The sequence below is a fragment of the Sceloporus occidentalis genome, unplaced genomic scaffold (genome assembly GCF_023333645.1).
Source record: "Sceloporus occidentalis isolate IW3139 unplaced genomic scaffold, rSceOcc1.0.p SCAF_1, whole genome shotgun sequence".
Taxonomy (NCBI): domain Eukaryota; kingdom Metazoa; phylum Chordata; class Lepidosauria; order Squamata; family Phrynosomatidae; genus Sceloporus; species Sceloporus occidentalis.
Window position 1 is genome coordinate 218,519,163 of NW_028316981.1, and position 15,961 is coordinate 218,535,123.

General features: G+C 44.4%; 1 long non-coding RNA gene across 2 annotated transcripts; it reads right to left on the bottom strand.

Annotated features, from left to right (window-relative positions):
* Positions 1-2,836: 2,836 nt before the first annotated feature.
* Positions 2,837-12,133, bottom strand: LOC149323471 (uncharacterized). 2 transcript variants are annotated; one of them, XR_016280166.1, is made up of 5 exons: positions 12,050-12,133; positions 11,626-11,778; positions 10,316-10,474; positions 7,388-7,457; positions 2,837-4,959 (listed from the first exon to the last, which is right to left on the bottom strand). It is a non-coding gene; the product is annotated as an uncharacterized LOC149323471 (long non-coding RNA). The 2 variants fall into 2 exon arrangements; XR_016280162.1 differs by lacking the exon at positions 11,626-11,778 and having other exon boundaries at positions 12,050-12,125.
* Positions 12,134-15,961: the final 3,828 nt, after the last annotated feature.

A 15,961-nucleotide genomic window follows, 5' to 3' on the forward strand; every position in this document is an offset into this window, starting at 1 on the left:
GGGGAAGAGGGAAGGCTTGATTCTGGCTTGGCTGCTGGTCTTCCTGAGGGCTGGAGGAGTGGCTTTTGAAGCTGACCACTCCTGCCACGCTCTCCTTCTGCTGCCTGTCTTCTGCTGCCTTCTGTTCCTCTGTTGGAGTTAGGGGAAGAGGCAAGGCTTGCTTCTGGCTTGGCTGATGGTCTTCCTGAGGGCTGGCTTTTGAAGCTTGTCACTCCTGCCTCGCCCTCCTGCTGCTGCCTGGCCTCTGCTGCCTTCTGTGCCCCGGGTGGAGTTGGGGGAAGAGGGAAGGCTTGATTCTGGCTTGGCTGCTGGTCTTCCTGAGGGCTGGAGGAGTGGCTTTTGAAGCTGACCACTCCTGCCACGCTCTCCTTCGGCTGCCTGGCTTCTGCTGCCTTCTGTTCCTCTGTTGGAGTTGGGGGAAGAGGGAAGGCTTCCTTCTGGCTTGGCTGATGGTCTTCCTGAGGGCTGGCCTTTGAAGCTTACCCCTCCTGCCATGCCCTCCTGCTGCTGCCTGGCCTCTGCTGCCTTCTGTGCCCCTGGTGGAGTTGGGGGAAGAGGGAAGGCTTGCTTCTGGTTTCTCTCCTGGTCTTCCTGAGGGCTGGAGGACTGGCCTTTGAAGCTTGCCACTCTTACTGCTGCCTGTCCTCTGCTGCCTTCTTTGCCCCTGGTGGAGTTGGGTGAAGAGGGAAGGCTTGCTTCTGGCTTGGGTGCTAGTCTTCCTGAGGGCTGGAGGAATGGCTTTTGAAGCTGACCACTCCTGCCACGCTCTCCTTCTTCTGCCTGGCTTCTGCTGCCTTCTGTTGGAGTTGGGGGAAGAGGGACGGCTTGCTTGTGGCATGGCTGCTGGTCTTCCTGAGGGCTGTAGGAGTGGCTTTTGAAGCTTGCCACTCCTGCCATACCCTCCTGTGGCTGCCTGGCCTCTGCTGCCTTCTGTGCCCCTGGTGGAGTTGGGGAAAGAGGGAAAGCTTGCTTCTGGCTTGGCTGTGGGTCTTCCTAAGGGCTGGAGGAGTGGCTTTTGAAGCTTGCCACTCCTGCCTCGCCCTCCTGCTGCTGCCTGGCGTCTGCTGCCTTCTGTGCCCCTGGTGGAGTTGGGGGAAGAGGGAAGGCTTGATTCTGGCTTGGCTGCTGGTCTTCCTGAGGGCTGGAGGAGTGGCTTTTGAAGCTGACCATTCCTGCCACGCTCTCCTTCTGCTGCCTGTCTTCTGCTGCCTTCTGTTCCTCTGTTGGAGTTGGGGGAAGAGGCAAGGCTTGCTTCTGGCTTGGCTGATGGTCTTCCTGAGGGCTGGCTTTTGAAGCTTGTCACTCCTGCCTCGCCCTCCTGCTGCTGCCTGGCGTCTGCTGCCTTCTGTGCCCCTGGTGGAGTTGGGGGAAGAGGGAAGGCTAGATTCTGGCTTGGCTGCTGGTCTTCCTGAGGGCTGGAGGAGTGGCTTTTGAAGCTGACCACTCCTGCCACGCTCTCCTTCTGCTGCCTGTCTTCTGCTGCCTTCTGTTCCTCTGTTGGAGTTGGGGGAAGAGGCAAGGCTTGCTTCTGGCTTGGCTGATGGTCTTCCTGAGGGCTGGCTTTTGAAGCTTGCCACTCCTGCCTCGCCCTCCTGCTGCTGCCTGGCCTCTGCTGCCTTCTGTGCCCCTGGTGGAGTTGGGGGGTAGATGGAAGGTTTGCTTCTGGCTTGGCTCCTGGTCTTCCTGAGGGCTGGAGGAGTGGCTTTTGAAGCTTACCACTCCTGCCATGCCCTCCTCCTTCTGCCTGGCCTCTGCTGTCTTCTGCTCCCCCATTGCTTAATCACCCACATCCACGAACACCAAAATCCATATCCACAAAAAGATTCGAGGGCCCCATGGCAGATCTGTAGACGGAAAGATTCTTCTTCTGTAGTGGGGGCTTCTTGACCTCTCAGGCTGAAGACCAACAATGGCAGAACCAGGAGCTGACGCAGACTGGATCCAGCCCTGTTGGTTTCTCAAAGCCCAACTGCCCAAGTCGATGCATTCTGGAACCTTTGGAGCCACGTCGCTGAACTCCCATTGTGAGTTCTTATGACTTCAGGGTTCTGCTGTGCTGTCATCATTGACTCAAAGATATATGCCCTTGTTACTCTGCAAAATCAGTGTCTCACAGCTCCTTTGAGACTGAAAGAGATAATTTGGCAGGAGGAGCTTTCCTAATGTCTAATTGCATGAGGCCACTATGACCACGATGTGGATATCTGGTCTTATAGGATAAGACCGTAACATCTGTTTTATTGTATTGATAAAATCAGTTTCCCCTCCTTCTCCATGGATTCTCCAAAACAAACCAACTTATTTTTATTTTTATGTGTTTATGGTATTTCTAGCCTGCTTTTCTCCTGGGTCAGGCTATTGGCTAGGAGTGGCTGATCTGAGGCAGAGAACATGGGAAACTCTCTTTCTCTGTGTCCATCAGGGTCACAAGATGGGAGCCCCTTGCCGTTTATCGGGATTTGCGGAATTAGCAAAAGCATCCTTCCTCCAGACTTTTTTTTTTTAATTTTTATTGGATTAAAATAAATACATACATATATACATGCATGCATACATACATACATACATATATTCCATAATACACAAAACATCTAGAACATCCAACATCCTTATCCTCCCCTCCCCCCCTTTAAACATCTATTACAAACAACATCAGACCTAACAAACAAAATGACTTCCTAGACTACCAGTTAGATTTTTGTTGTTAACATTTGCCTATCGGCTTTCCGTATCCCTTATTTCATTTTTACTTTAATAATACTTCCTAAGAAGATGATATAGGTATCACAACAACAAAAAATATAAGTTTCTAAGGAGCTATTTGATTTTTCTTCTCTACTGCGGGTAAAGTAAGACAGAGAACTACTTTATCATATCACCAGAATTTCTGTGTTAAGTTTTTAGTTGCTTCCTTACCCCATTCCTTTTCAAAGAATATTAATACCTTATTCCAACATTCTAATTGTTTTTCTCTTTTCAAGCTATTTGAAGTTCTTGTTTCAATATCCACCCCCATCCCTTCATATAATTTTAATAACCATTCGTCGCTAGTTGGAGTCGTTTCGCTTTTCCATCTTTGAGCATAACACATTCTTGCTAAGGAGACCATATGGAAAACTGCCCTTTCATCCTCCTTTCTCACTGCTTCTCCCATCATTCCCAAGAGAAATAGTTCCGGTTTCAGCTTTAGATTTATTCCCATTATCTGATTAATTAAATTATTTATCATCTTCCAAAATTGTTTGGCATGTAGACAGGGCACTGCCATTTTGATGCCACCACGATGTGCTAGGGTTGCGGGGTGTGTAGTGGCACCACCCTCGCGCAACCCTAGAACGAATCCAGGCTGGCGCAAAGCGCCAGTCTGAATAGCGCCTAAGTTACTCATTTCTGGAACTTTCATTTGATGTCATTTGAGAAACATAGAAACATAGAAACACAGAATCATAGAGTTGGAAGAGACCACAAGGGCCCTCCAGTCCAACCCCATTCTGCCATGCAGGAACTCTCAATCAAAGCATCCCCAACAGATGGCCATCCAGCCTCTGCTTAAAGACCTCCAAGGAAGGAGACTCCACTACACTCCAAGGGAGTGTGTTCCACTGTCGAACAGCCCTTACTCTCAGGAAGTTCCTCCTAATTTTGAGGTGGAATCTCTTTTCCGGTAGCTTGCATCCATTGCTCTGGGTCCTAGTGACTGGAGCAGCAGAAAACAAGCTTGCTCCCACCTCAATATGACATCCCTTCAAATTTTTTAAAAGGGCTATCGTATCTCCTCTTAACCTTCTCTTCTCCAGGCTAAATATCCCCAGCTCCCTAAACTGTTCCTCATAGAGCATGGTTTCCATACCCTTCATCATTTTAGTTGCCCTCCTTTGGACACACTCCAGTTTCTCAACATCCTCTTTGAATTGTGGTGCCCAGAACTGGACACAGTATTCCAGGTGGGGCCTGACCAGAGCAGAATAGAGTGGCACTATTACTTCCCTTGATCTAGACACTATACTTCTATTGATGCAGCCTAAAATTGCATTGGCCTTTTTAGCTGCTGCATCGCAGTGGAACTTCAGTATCTCATTTTTGAGAAATTCCCATCTGTCTTGAACTCCCTTCTGTTTTAGTATTCCTGACCAGGGGATCACCCCCATTATTTCTCTCCGTTTCCTAAAATCAGCTTTCCTAAAGTCTAGAATATGTGTCTGACTATGTTTGACAATGTTTGTCAAATACATCCTAAGTTAATAAAGTGGGAACATTTACCTTCTTCCTTCAATTCTCACTATAAGATCCAGGATGAAAATGGCAGCAAAATAATTGTGGGAGGAACAATAGATTAACATTTTCATTTATTCGGAATACACATAAAGAAAACCCTTAAGATGCTTTAACAGTGCACAACAACTTGGAGTTTACATTATTCATTATTATTATTCTACTTTGCATATGCATTTTCATTTTGACATTCCACCCACAACTGGCTGGCCCAGAACCAACTGAGTGGTCAGTCTTGCTAGGGTTCATACAAAAGACCCACTAAGAGTTTCTTTTGTGCACTGACATGAACCAAATTGTTTCAATTTCCTAGGGCTGTGGGAATGACAAAATCCAAAATCAAATGTTTTTGATCATACATTTGGACCAGAAAGGCTGATGATATAATTAATCACACTGTATCTTATGCATCATTTCTTAGGCTTGCTGCAAATAGAGATACTGAACAATCAATGGAAGCGACTGCACACAATCAAATGGGCTTCTTTCTCCCACCAATATAACAGGACTGGAGTTGGGCTGATGGGGTGTTTTCTGACCTGCTGGCTGGCCCCCCCCCTCCCCTTTCCTTCACTGAAAGGCCTGATAGTTCCAGTTGTTTTCTGTTGGATGAGCATAGCAGGAGTCTTCTTTACAACCTCGAGTATTGAACAAGACGCTGGTCAATTTCTGAAACATTTCTGCAGCCTTAATGAAAGGAAGTCAAAAAGAAAGAACAACCATTCAGTGGTGGGATACAGGGATGAAGTTCTTCATTATGAATGGATGATCTGAGGAAAAACCCAGTACTAATTTTTAATAGAGGAAGCCAACATTTCTCCATGATTTTCCAATGGGATGCTCAAACAGTGAATATTCATGGATTTCTTCTCATAGACTCATGATTTTCTGAGTCTGAATTCACTAAAGCAGTTACAAACACATAACCACTGTTATGCTTGGCTACTTGGCTATATTTCCACAATGGCAAACCTACTCTGAATCAATCTTGCACAAAAAACAAACAAACAAACAAAACCAAACAAAACCATAATAGGTTCACCTTAGTCCAAATGCATCTGAGGAAGTAAACTTAAGTCTACGAAAGCCCATACTGCCAACTTTTTCCCCCAATTAGTCTCAAAGGTGCTACAAGACCTCTCTACACACAGGTTCTGTTGGGTATAGCAACTATCGCATGCTGAGACTCTCTAGGTTCTAAAGAGTCTCAGCATGTGATAGTTCTTGTAGCACCCTTGAAACTAGGACTTTACATGTTTGTGGTAACTTGTTGTTTTTAGAAGATGCCCTCTCACTTCATGCATGCACACCTTGCTTAGTTATGCAGACTCCACTTTGTTAATCCAGTCTCCATTTTGTCTTCAAGATTCCATTTTGTCTCCACATTGTTAGAATGTTTCTTTTGATCAACTAACAAAACCATTTTTTCTTCTAAATGTCTTTTTACAAGTAACATGTAGGATTTTCCTTATTTTATCTTTACCATAAAGCTGTGCTTGGGGATGAGCTATATACAGTGGAACCTCGCCATACGCGTGCCCGCCATACGCGGCCTTGAGCATATGCGCTCAAGCTGCGGCGCGGGCGCGCGGGGCGGAAGGGGCGGTGCGTCCCATTCAATTGAATGGGCGCCCGTGCCGCCGCGCCTCCGCGCACAAGCCCCATTGTTTACAGTGGGGCTCGAGCATAGGCAGAAATCGCCATACGCGGCAGGATCCGGAACGGATCCCCCGCGTATGGCGAGGTTCCACTGTACAAGATCTATGAGTAAAACTATTTTATGTTACTTTAGATCAGCGGTTCTCAACTTCTGGGTCACGACCCCTTTGGGGGGGTCAAATGACCCTTTCACAGGGATCGTCTAAGACCATTGAAAAAACATATTTCTGATGGTCTTAGGAACTGAGACACCGTAATTTTATGGTTCGGGTCACCACAACATGAGAAACTGTATAAAAGGGAGCGTTAAATGTTCGGGTTGGAAGTTTTCCGACCGAGCAAAATGGCACCCCCAGCACTGAATGGGGACAGCTTGGTGCCATGGAACGGAATGGGGCCATTTTAAGGACAATTTGCTGTGTGATAAAATCCATTTTTTCCATTAAAGAGTCCCCTTCCCATTCCCATAATGGCAAAAATAATATGTGCGATAAGGTCCTCTGTCTCATCTTTTACTAGGCTGATAACATGTGTGTGGGAAAGGATTGGCTGGTCCCCTGTTTCTCAAGCTTTGCTAAGAATGATCTGTTGTTGAAATTTACCAATACCCTAACAGATTCACCTTAGGGTCACCATAAATTGGAAATGACTTGAAAAGACACACAGCACACACACACGGTGTCTCCCAGCTCAGTCTCCCCAATCCACACATACCAGGGAGCAGCTGCTGCTATCGATGGGGGTCTGTTCCTTTGTCATTTGGGAAACAGCTCACAGATGTTCCCACCTCCTCCCAAGAGCAACCTCCAGAGCAACAGGCAGAAACAGGACCCTTCTCCCAATTCCTCTTTCTGGATGAGAGGGATGGGAAGATTGTTCAGCTGCTTCTTGTTTCACAGGGAAACAGACCCCTCCATTTCAGCAGCTGTTGCCCATTGAGTGAGGATTGGGGGACTTCCATGCTACCTACGTATCCTTTAAACTAGTCAATACATAAGGATTGTTAATTCAAATCAGCCACAAAGGCATAACTCAAAGGAAATTATCGCACCCAGAAATCCCGCTGGGATAGATGCAGGATTGAAAAGCCAAAACGGTGTGTTATCACACACAGCTGTGGCCAGGTGAGTATAACCCGTATGCAGCCCAGACCCCAGCTGTGCTTATCCAGCAGCTTTTTAGAGGCAATAATCTCCTAGGTTACACTTGGTGAATTCGGGCCCTGAAAATTAAACTATGCATAACAGAAGGAATTAGTTTCCGAGCTCTGGTCTGTAGTGTGGAAATTGGTGACTGATATTAATGCTAATTTTATAAACATCTTAGCAGCTTGTTCCTATCACTTTGCAGTCCTCCTTTTCTTTGACAGCTTTGGTATGGGACAACCATTTTAGACATAACATAAAGATCTCATTGTAAGAACTATAACTCAGAAGTAAAGGGGAGGGGTGCTTACCAGCCAGAGCCATTGACAAACGAAATTCATCTTTTAAAATCTTCAAAACTTGTTGAAGTCCTTTTTCTCCCTGTTCAAATAAAGAGCAAGGGTTTGCCAATTAGGAAGCCATCATAGATGAGACAGTGGTTTTTGAGAGACTTGACAGAAGGCTTGTTTCCTGTGACATACATATTCTGTGATCGCAATGTTGCCTCTGATCAAACAGGCTTTGCCAATTTTCAAAGCACTATGAAAATCCAAATAACCTGATACGGGGTGACTGTGGAGTAATTTTCACCTTTGGGTAATATTCAAAGTGCTGAGGCAGAAAAAGTCTGTTGCCTGGTATACAGGTTGACATAAAGGTATGGAAAAAGAGAGGAAGCAAATGGTGAATGGTGAAACCTAAGTGGAAGAATCCACATATGCCCAAATTACACCTTTAACAGCCAAATAAAAAATGTAGAGGAGGCTCAAGGATGTATAGTAGTTATTCTACTACCCTACATCCATCTGAGCTTATTCAAGCCAGTAATGCACATGTTGGGAAGATAATGGATTCCAGGTTATGGCATATAGCTGTCAAAGAGGTCCTGCAGAAAAGCAACCTTCCAATGGCTAATCTGTCTAAGTCCAATTTTTCTTGGTACTGCAGTTCTCATATTTTACACTTTTCCTGCTTTACTAAGCTTATCATGCTCCTTTCTCAATTTCTTGTTATAAATACTTCCCCAGAACTTGTGGGGGAAAATAATATCAAGGAATTCCTGAAATAATTAATTTGTTACATCCCCTGCCAACATAGGTGAAGCTCAGAAGGAGGCACTTGGACAACCATACCAAGCTCATGTCCTCCATCCCTCCATTAGCCTGCATGGAGTCTTTCTGGATGATAAACATAAAGTTACATATCACCCTGTAATCAAGGATCTCAGGGCAGCATACAAGAAAATCAATTTAAACAGATCAAACACATATTAAACCACTTAATACTAAAACAAGGAAATTTAAAACTAGTTAAAATAGCTTAAGACAATTTTTAAAGGCATGCACATTTGCAGATATGAACAAAATTAGTAAGTCTCCAAAGCTTTAGTAAAAGATTGTGAGACTCTTCAATTCTACTTTAAGTTTTATGTTATTTTAAAAGTCATTTTCTGGTTTTGGATATTCTTGTTTGGTGTGAGTTGAAATTAATTCCTCCACACTCCTTTAGTCATTTTGTCGACATGTTCTTTCCATATTTCCAACTCTTTGCATTCCCTCTTTCTCTCCAATTTTCATTCTGCTATCTGCAAACACACAGCTGTTGGGGATTGGAACTGTTGGTGTGTGATTTTGGAATGAAAAGACACAGCATAATAGATACATGTTCTGTCTCCGTCTTGCCCTTATCTTTCTATAAAAACAGAATGAAACAACAGGTTGCTTACCTGAAATAATGGAGGCTCTTTGAGTGGCCATCTATGAACTCACACACATGGGTCACCTGGGCAGTGCATGTTATAGAACCTTCTAGAGCTGTGAAAGAGAGTTTTTTTGTGGGAGCCATGCACATCTAATGTGATTTAGTGCATGTCTGACGTGATTCATGCTCAGTTTCTTAATTTTTAGGCCATCACAGCAGCTGCCCAAGGACAGTAAACACCACAGAGGGTAGGGTTGCCTGAGTTCACAGAAGACCACTCCAAGAACAAAAGTTACCTGTTCTTCTTCTTTATGGTCCCTGCGACTCACCCAAATGGGAGACTAAGAAGCTACTCACGACGGGAGTAGGGAGTATCATGTCAAATATGAAAACAGAACAGCTCTTCCAAATATGCCCTCTCTGCCTAGTGTTGTATGAAAATTGAAGGCTGAGACCCTGGGGGCCACCCTGCTCCTTTGAGCAATGCCATTTAAGCTGCCATTGCTCCTGTTGAGTAACTCCTGACAGTGGCAGGGGGTTCTTTTCCAGCCAAGCAATAGGTCATGTGTATTGTGGAGGAATTCCACTTTAAAAGTCTTTGGGTTGAGACAGAGAAACCGTGCTTGGACCTGGAATAATATACAAACAACCTCTGGGACTGACAGAAGAGGGCTGTATGGTTCACATAAAACTGCACAGCCCCGTAGACATCATAGCCTACTTTATCAGTACCATTACACAGACTGTGCATGTTCATGGAGTAATGGTTACTGGGTTAACCAAGCTAGCAATGTCAGAACTATACAACTTGAGCATTAATTGAACATACATGCAACACATAACTAAATGAGAGACCTGCACCATGTAGGTGGAGTGTGATGCTCTCCCTGTGAAGTTCAACGTCCTTCCCTCCCTCTACATCTTGGGAGAGTGATGTCAGTTCATGGCATCATGCAGATTGGCAGCTTGAAGCAGCCTCTGGCCACTCCAGCCCCGGTCACTCCCTGTTTGGCAATGGTCTGCAACACTCCCTGGCTCACATGGTCTGCAATAGATTGCCGGCAAGGATTGCTTTTTTGCACTCCTTTTGTGGCTGCCTTAGACGGCTGCAGTGCAACATCAATACAACCCAGGTGTGTGCATCATCTGTTTGCCATGCCACCGGATCGGCCCAAAGGTGGTGCTTTTGGCCCGTCTGTTTTGGGCCAGCTTCAGAGCCAAAGTCAGACATTGCCTAAGTGCTTCCCCATCTCTCTATAGCCAGGAAATGAGTGAGCACCTGAATTCAAAAGCTACCTTCTATCAGAGAAGGGGATGCTGCAAAAAGAGATATTGAATATTTCTTTCTGCCGCATCTGAAAAAAGGACATAGATTTTCATAACCCTAGGTTACTTGAGCACATGTCACCAACAGGATTCCAGTCACTAGGCCTGAGTGTAACCAAAATTGAGAAAGCTAATTTTTAACATTTACTTAAGGAAACTGCTGTTCATTTGCAACTTTGGACTTTAACTTATAGTACAGACACTATATTCACCTTATAGGCCAGACCCCAAAGGGCAGGCCTTCCAATGAAGACACATTTTGCCCCAAGTGCCAATGCTTTCAATACATCGCTTCCAGTTCGTATTCCACCATCCAGGTAAACTTCAACTTTTCCTTGCACAGCTGCTGTAACTTCAACCAGAGCATCAATCTGCAAAAAACAGAATGCAATAACTCACAAATGGAAACAGTGGCATAAATGTGGGTGAGAACAAAGATATTTTGTGATGTTGTGTCCCAACTTCTCCTGAATGTGGGAATGCACTTCACTGAATCATAGAGGTTGAAGGGACCCCAACATCTGGTCTATCCTCATGTCATGCAGGAATGCTCTCCTGAAAGATGTCCATCTAAGCTCTGTTTAAAGACCTCCAAAGTAGGAGAGTCTACTCCCAATTCCAGTAGTCTATTCCACTGTTGAATAGTTCTTACAGTAAAGATGTTTTTCCTAATGTTTAGGTAGAATGTCTTTTCTTATAATTTTTCAGGTCCTATCCTATGGAGTAGAAGAAAAGAAACTGGCCTCTATCTTCTTCAACTAATTAAAAATGACAATCATAATACCTGAGAGCCAGTTTGATGCAATGGTTTGAGTGGTTGGACTACAAGTCTGGAGACCTAAGTTCCATGGCCTGCTGGTCATGGAAACCCAACTGCACTCTCTCAGCCTCAGAGAAGGCTGAAAGGTGAAAACCCCTCTGAACAAATCTTGGCAAGAAAAACCCATTATCGGTTCACCTTAGTGTTACCATAGGTCAGAAATAACTTGAAGGCACGCAACAACAACAACTCTTCCCCATCTTTTATTCCCCAGGCTAAGCACGCACAGCTCACTCACCTGATCCAAATAGGATTTGATTTCTAGTTCTTTTACCATTTTGATAGCCCACCTGATTTTTCCTGCACAAATATAGTAGCTAACATTTCTGTTGAAATTCATTTTGTTAAGGTCACTGAATCCTAATTCTGTCTTCTGAGGTATTAACTATGGCTAGTTTGGTGTCATCTGATAATTTCAGTTTTGTGCCCTTCATTACATTTTTCTTCGTATATAAAGTTGTTGAATAAACAACTTTATATATGAATAAACCACAGGACAGAATCCTGTGGTACCCAATTAGTAATTTCTGTCCCTTGTGATTGTGCAGAATTCTAAGGGTTTGATCTGTAAGCCAGCTACACATCCGTCTTGTATGAAGATATCATAGGGAACCTCATCAAAAGTATTGAAATCAAGATACAATGAGTTGGAAGACACCTCAAGGGCTGTCCAGTCCAACTCTCTCCCACGCAGGAACTCACAATCAAAGAACCCCTGACAGATGACCATCCAGTCTCTGTTTAAAAACCTCCAAAGGGGGAGATTCCACCATGCTCCAAGGGAATGTGGTCCACTTCCAAACAGCTCAGTACGCTACACCTACAGCATTCCCATCATGTACCAAGCTTGTAACTCTGACAAAGGGAGAGAGAGAGAGAGAGAGAGAGAGAGAGAGAATTGGAAAACTAGACTCGCATGACTTGCTTATGAAAAACCAATGCTCACTTTTCGTAATCACAGCATTCTTTCTAAGTGGTCAACAAATAATAATCTGTGAGTCAACTCTGTTTTTTCAGTTCTTCCATTTTTTACACATATGTGCACACACACACAGAAATAAGACACCACTGTAGACATGAATATTAATACAGATGTTAGTGTTAAGGACAATGTCCCACCACTTACAGTTGCAGGAACCCCATCCAGCTGTCTTCCTCCATGATTGGATACAATAATCCCTTGGACTCCATGTCTCACAGCCAGTTCTGCATCTTCGGCCGTGCAGGAATACATAGGATCGGAGAGCTGAAAGTTACTACAAAGGTTCATATAGGCCAACCCTCTTCGGCCGTGCAGAAATACATAGGATCCGAGAGCTGGAAGTTACTACTAAGGGTTATATAGGCCATCCCTCTTTGGCTGCGTAGGAATACATAGGGTCCGAGAACTGGAAGTTACTACTAAGGGCCATATAGGCCTAGCCTCTTTGGCTGTGCAGGAATACATAGGATCCGAGAGCTGGAAGTTACTACAAAGGTTCATATAGGCCAACCCTCTTCGGCCGTGCAGAAATACATAGGATCCGAGAGCTGGAAGTTACTACTAAGGGTTATATAGACCATCCCTCTTCGGCCGTGCAGGAATACATAGGATCGGAGAGCTGAAAGTTACTACAAAGGTTCATATAGGCCAACCCTCTTCGGCCGTGCAGAAATACATAGGATCCGAGAGCTGGAAGTTACTACTAAGGGCCATATAGGCCAAACCTCTTCGGCCGTGCAGAAATACATAGGATCTGAGAGCTGGAAGTTACTGCTAAGGGCCATATAGGCCTAGCCTGTTTAGCTGTGCAGGAATACATAGGGTCCAAGAACTGGAAGTTACTACTAAGGGCCATATAGGCCAACCCTCTTTGGCCGTACAGGAATACATGGGATCTGAGAGCTGGAAGTTACTGCTAAGGGCCATATAGGCCAACCCTCTTTGGCTGTGTAGGAATACATAGGGTCCGAGAACAGGAAGTTACTACTAATGGCCATATAGGCCTAGCCTCTTTGGCTGTGCAGGAATACCTAGGATCCGAGAGCTAGAAGTTACTACTAAGGGCCATAGAGGCCTAGCCTCTTTGGCTGTGCAGGAATACCTAGGATCCAAGAGCTGGAAGTGACTAGTAAGGGCCATATAGGCCTAGCCTGTTTAGCTGTGCAGGAATACATAGGATCCGAGAAATGGAAGTTACTACTAAGGGCCATATAGGCCTAGCCTGTTTAGCTGTGCAGGAATACATAGGATCCAAGAGCTGGAAGTGACTAGAAAGGGCCATATAGGCCTAGCCTCTTTGGCTGTGCAGGAATACATAGGATCCGAGAGCTGGAAGTTACTACTAAGGGCCATATAGGCTGTCCCTCTTAGGCCGTGCAGGAATACATAAGATCCTAGAGCTGAAAGTTACTACTAAGGGTCATATAGGCTGTCCCTCTTAGGCCGTGCAGGAATACATAAGATCCTAGAGCTGAAAGTTACTACTAAGGGTCAGCCAAATGTACTAATAATGTACTAATGTACTAAGAGAAACTGGTACATTATTAAAAGCAGCTGAGAAATTGGGAGATCAGAAGGTCTGAAGAAAAAACAAAGCAAAGTGCATGAACACACAAATTACTATTTAACATAACCATTTTTTATTATAAAATAACCATACTAGAACTGTCTTTCGCCAGCCTTTTTGGACTCTCTGCTGCTGGTTTTGCCTCTTTGGCCTGCTGCTGGGCTCATCAACAGGGAGCTGGTTCATCATCATCCTCCCATTCTCTGCTGCAGATGGCAAGCAGATGGAAGGAAGGAAGGAAGGAAGGAAGGAAGGAAGGAAGGAAGGAAGGAAGGAAGGGGAAAAGGAGATTTCCCCCTGAGACTGGAGCTGCCTCCTGGACAGAGAGGAGGATGGGAGCAGAAAAAGGGCCATGCCAGTCTCATGCTCCAGCAGAGACCCATCATCATCCTCTGCCTCTGGCTCCCAGAGTCTAGTTCTGGATTATTGGGAGCCCTCCTCTTTCATGGTAAGAGAGGGAGGGAGAGGGGAAGGGGAAAAGGGGAAGAAGGGAAGGAAGGAGGGGAAAGGGAAGGAGGGAAGGAAGGAGGGAAAGGGGAAGAAGGGAAGGAAGGAGGTATGGGGGAAGGAGTGAAGGAAGGAGGGGAAGGGGGAAAGAGGGACGACAGAGGGAATGAAAGAAAGACTTAAACGGAAGGAGGGGATGAAAAGGAAGGGAGGGAGGGAGAAAGGAAGGAACAAGGAAATAAAGAAAGAAGGAAGGAAAGCAAGGAAGGGAGTAAAGAAGGAGAAAAGAAAGGAGAGAGGGAGGGAGTAAAAAGGAGGAAAGGAAGGAGAGAGGGAGGAAGGAAGGAAGGAAGGGACTAGAACTTCTTTTTGGATGGTATGGATATCTATTTTATACTAAATTAAATTCTAAGACGCAATTAAGAGTATTGGTTGAATATTAAACCTAAATGTTGTCCATTCCTTCCGAACTGGGCATCCATAAAGGAAGCGTTTTGTAATTGGGTCTAGCTAAGCCAAGAAAAATGGGTAAGGTGTGAAGATCTGATTGATCAAAAAGGCAAAAGACATACAAATAAAGTCACAAAGCAATTGATATCACAAGGTCTTAGTTGTACCTGGTTTACTTATAGACAGATTAGGGAAAGGTTTATAATGGATGTTAAGACTTTAGCAATTGGAATGGGGAAAAATTGTTCAATAAGAAGATAATCATAGAATCAACATTTTTTATAAAATATGGGAAACTACTATTTTATAAGATTTCAGCTGGCAGAATGGTTTACACTCAGAAATGGAAAATGAAGACAATACCTAATGTAAAGGACTGGTTGATAAAATTGTATGATGTTATAGAAACTGATGAATTAAGACATTTATTAAAGAAGAATTCAATGAATACGTTTGAAAAGCAATGGGAGCCTTTGATAAAAAATTTAAAAACAGAATGAGGAAAAGACTTTACTTTTGGACTGGAGTGATAAAAATATTTGTAAAATAGTATACTTTAAAGCAACCACAGATAGATGGACTTTACAATCATTTATGTGATTGTAGATACTTCTTGAAAATGGAGTATGTTTCCTTTTAGATAGTAAGTAATATATTTCACCGTTAATAATGTCTGGAGACCTCATTTAATACTAGAAGGCAGGAGATCTCAAGTAAAAAGAAGGAAGAGTTGATATGGTTTAGACATATAATTAGATTTCTCTGTGGTTTGTTATGAAAGAAAATAAATTGTATGTGTGTGTTTAAATTTTATATATTATATCTATTTAAAAATGTAATACTGAATATTTTTTTTAAAAGAAAGAAAGAAGATGATGAAGGAGAAGAGGAACGAGGAGGAAGGAAAGCAAGAGAAGGAAGAAGAGGAAGGAAGAGGAAGGAGAGAAAAGAGGAGAAAGAAAAGAGGAGGAAGGAGATGAAGGGAAGGAAAGAGGGAGAGGAAAGAGGAAAAGGAAAGAGGGAGAGGAAAGAGGGAGAGGAAAGAGGAAAAGGAAGGAGGGAGAGCAAAGAGGGAGAGGAAAGAGGAAAAGGAAGGAGGGAGAGGAAAGAGGGAGAGGAAAGAGGTGGAAGGAAGGAAGGAAAGAAGAGAGAACTATATCCCCCGGCAGCCCCTGCCCACCATGCCCTTCCATCCTGCCACTGCTGGTCAGTTGGCTGGGCTCCCCTAAGCGCCAGGCAACTGACCAGCAGTGGCAGGATGGAAGGGCATAGTGGGCAGGGGCTGCTGGGAGATATAGTTCTCTCTTCTTTCCTTCCTTCCACCCCTTCCTCCTCTTCGTTACTTCCTTCTTTGGTTAAGCCGAGGTTTGAATCCAGCCAGAGCTCAAAGCACCCGGCTGTACTCTGAGAGTTAAAGGCCCACAGTTCAATCCAGGCCCGGGTTGGGGTGTTAGTACTCCCCCTGTCTTCCCCATTGTTGCAGAGATGCGTCCCGTCACTTGAACCCGGCAAAGGTAGGTCGACCTGGATGGCACATTTTAAGCCTGGGTGGAACCGGTGGGATTGTCCTGCCCCAAATGGGGAAATGTCCA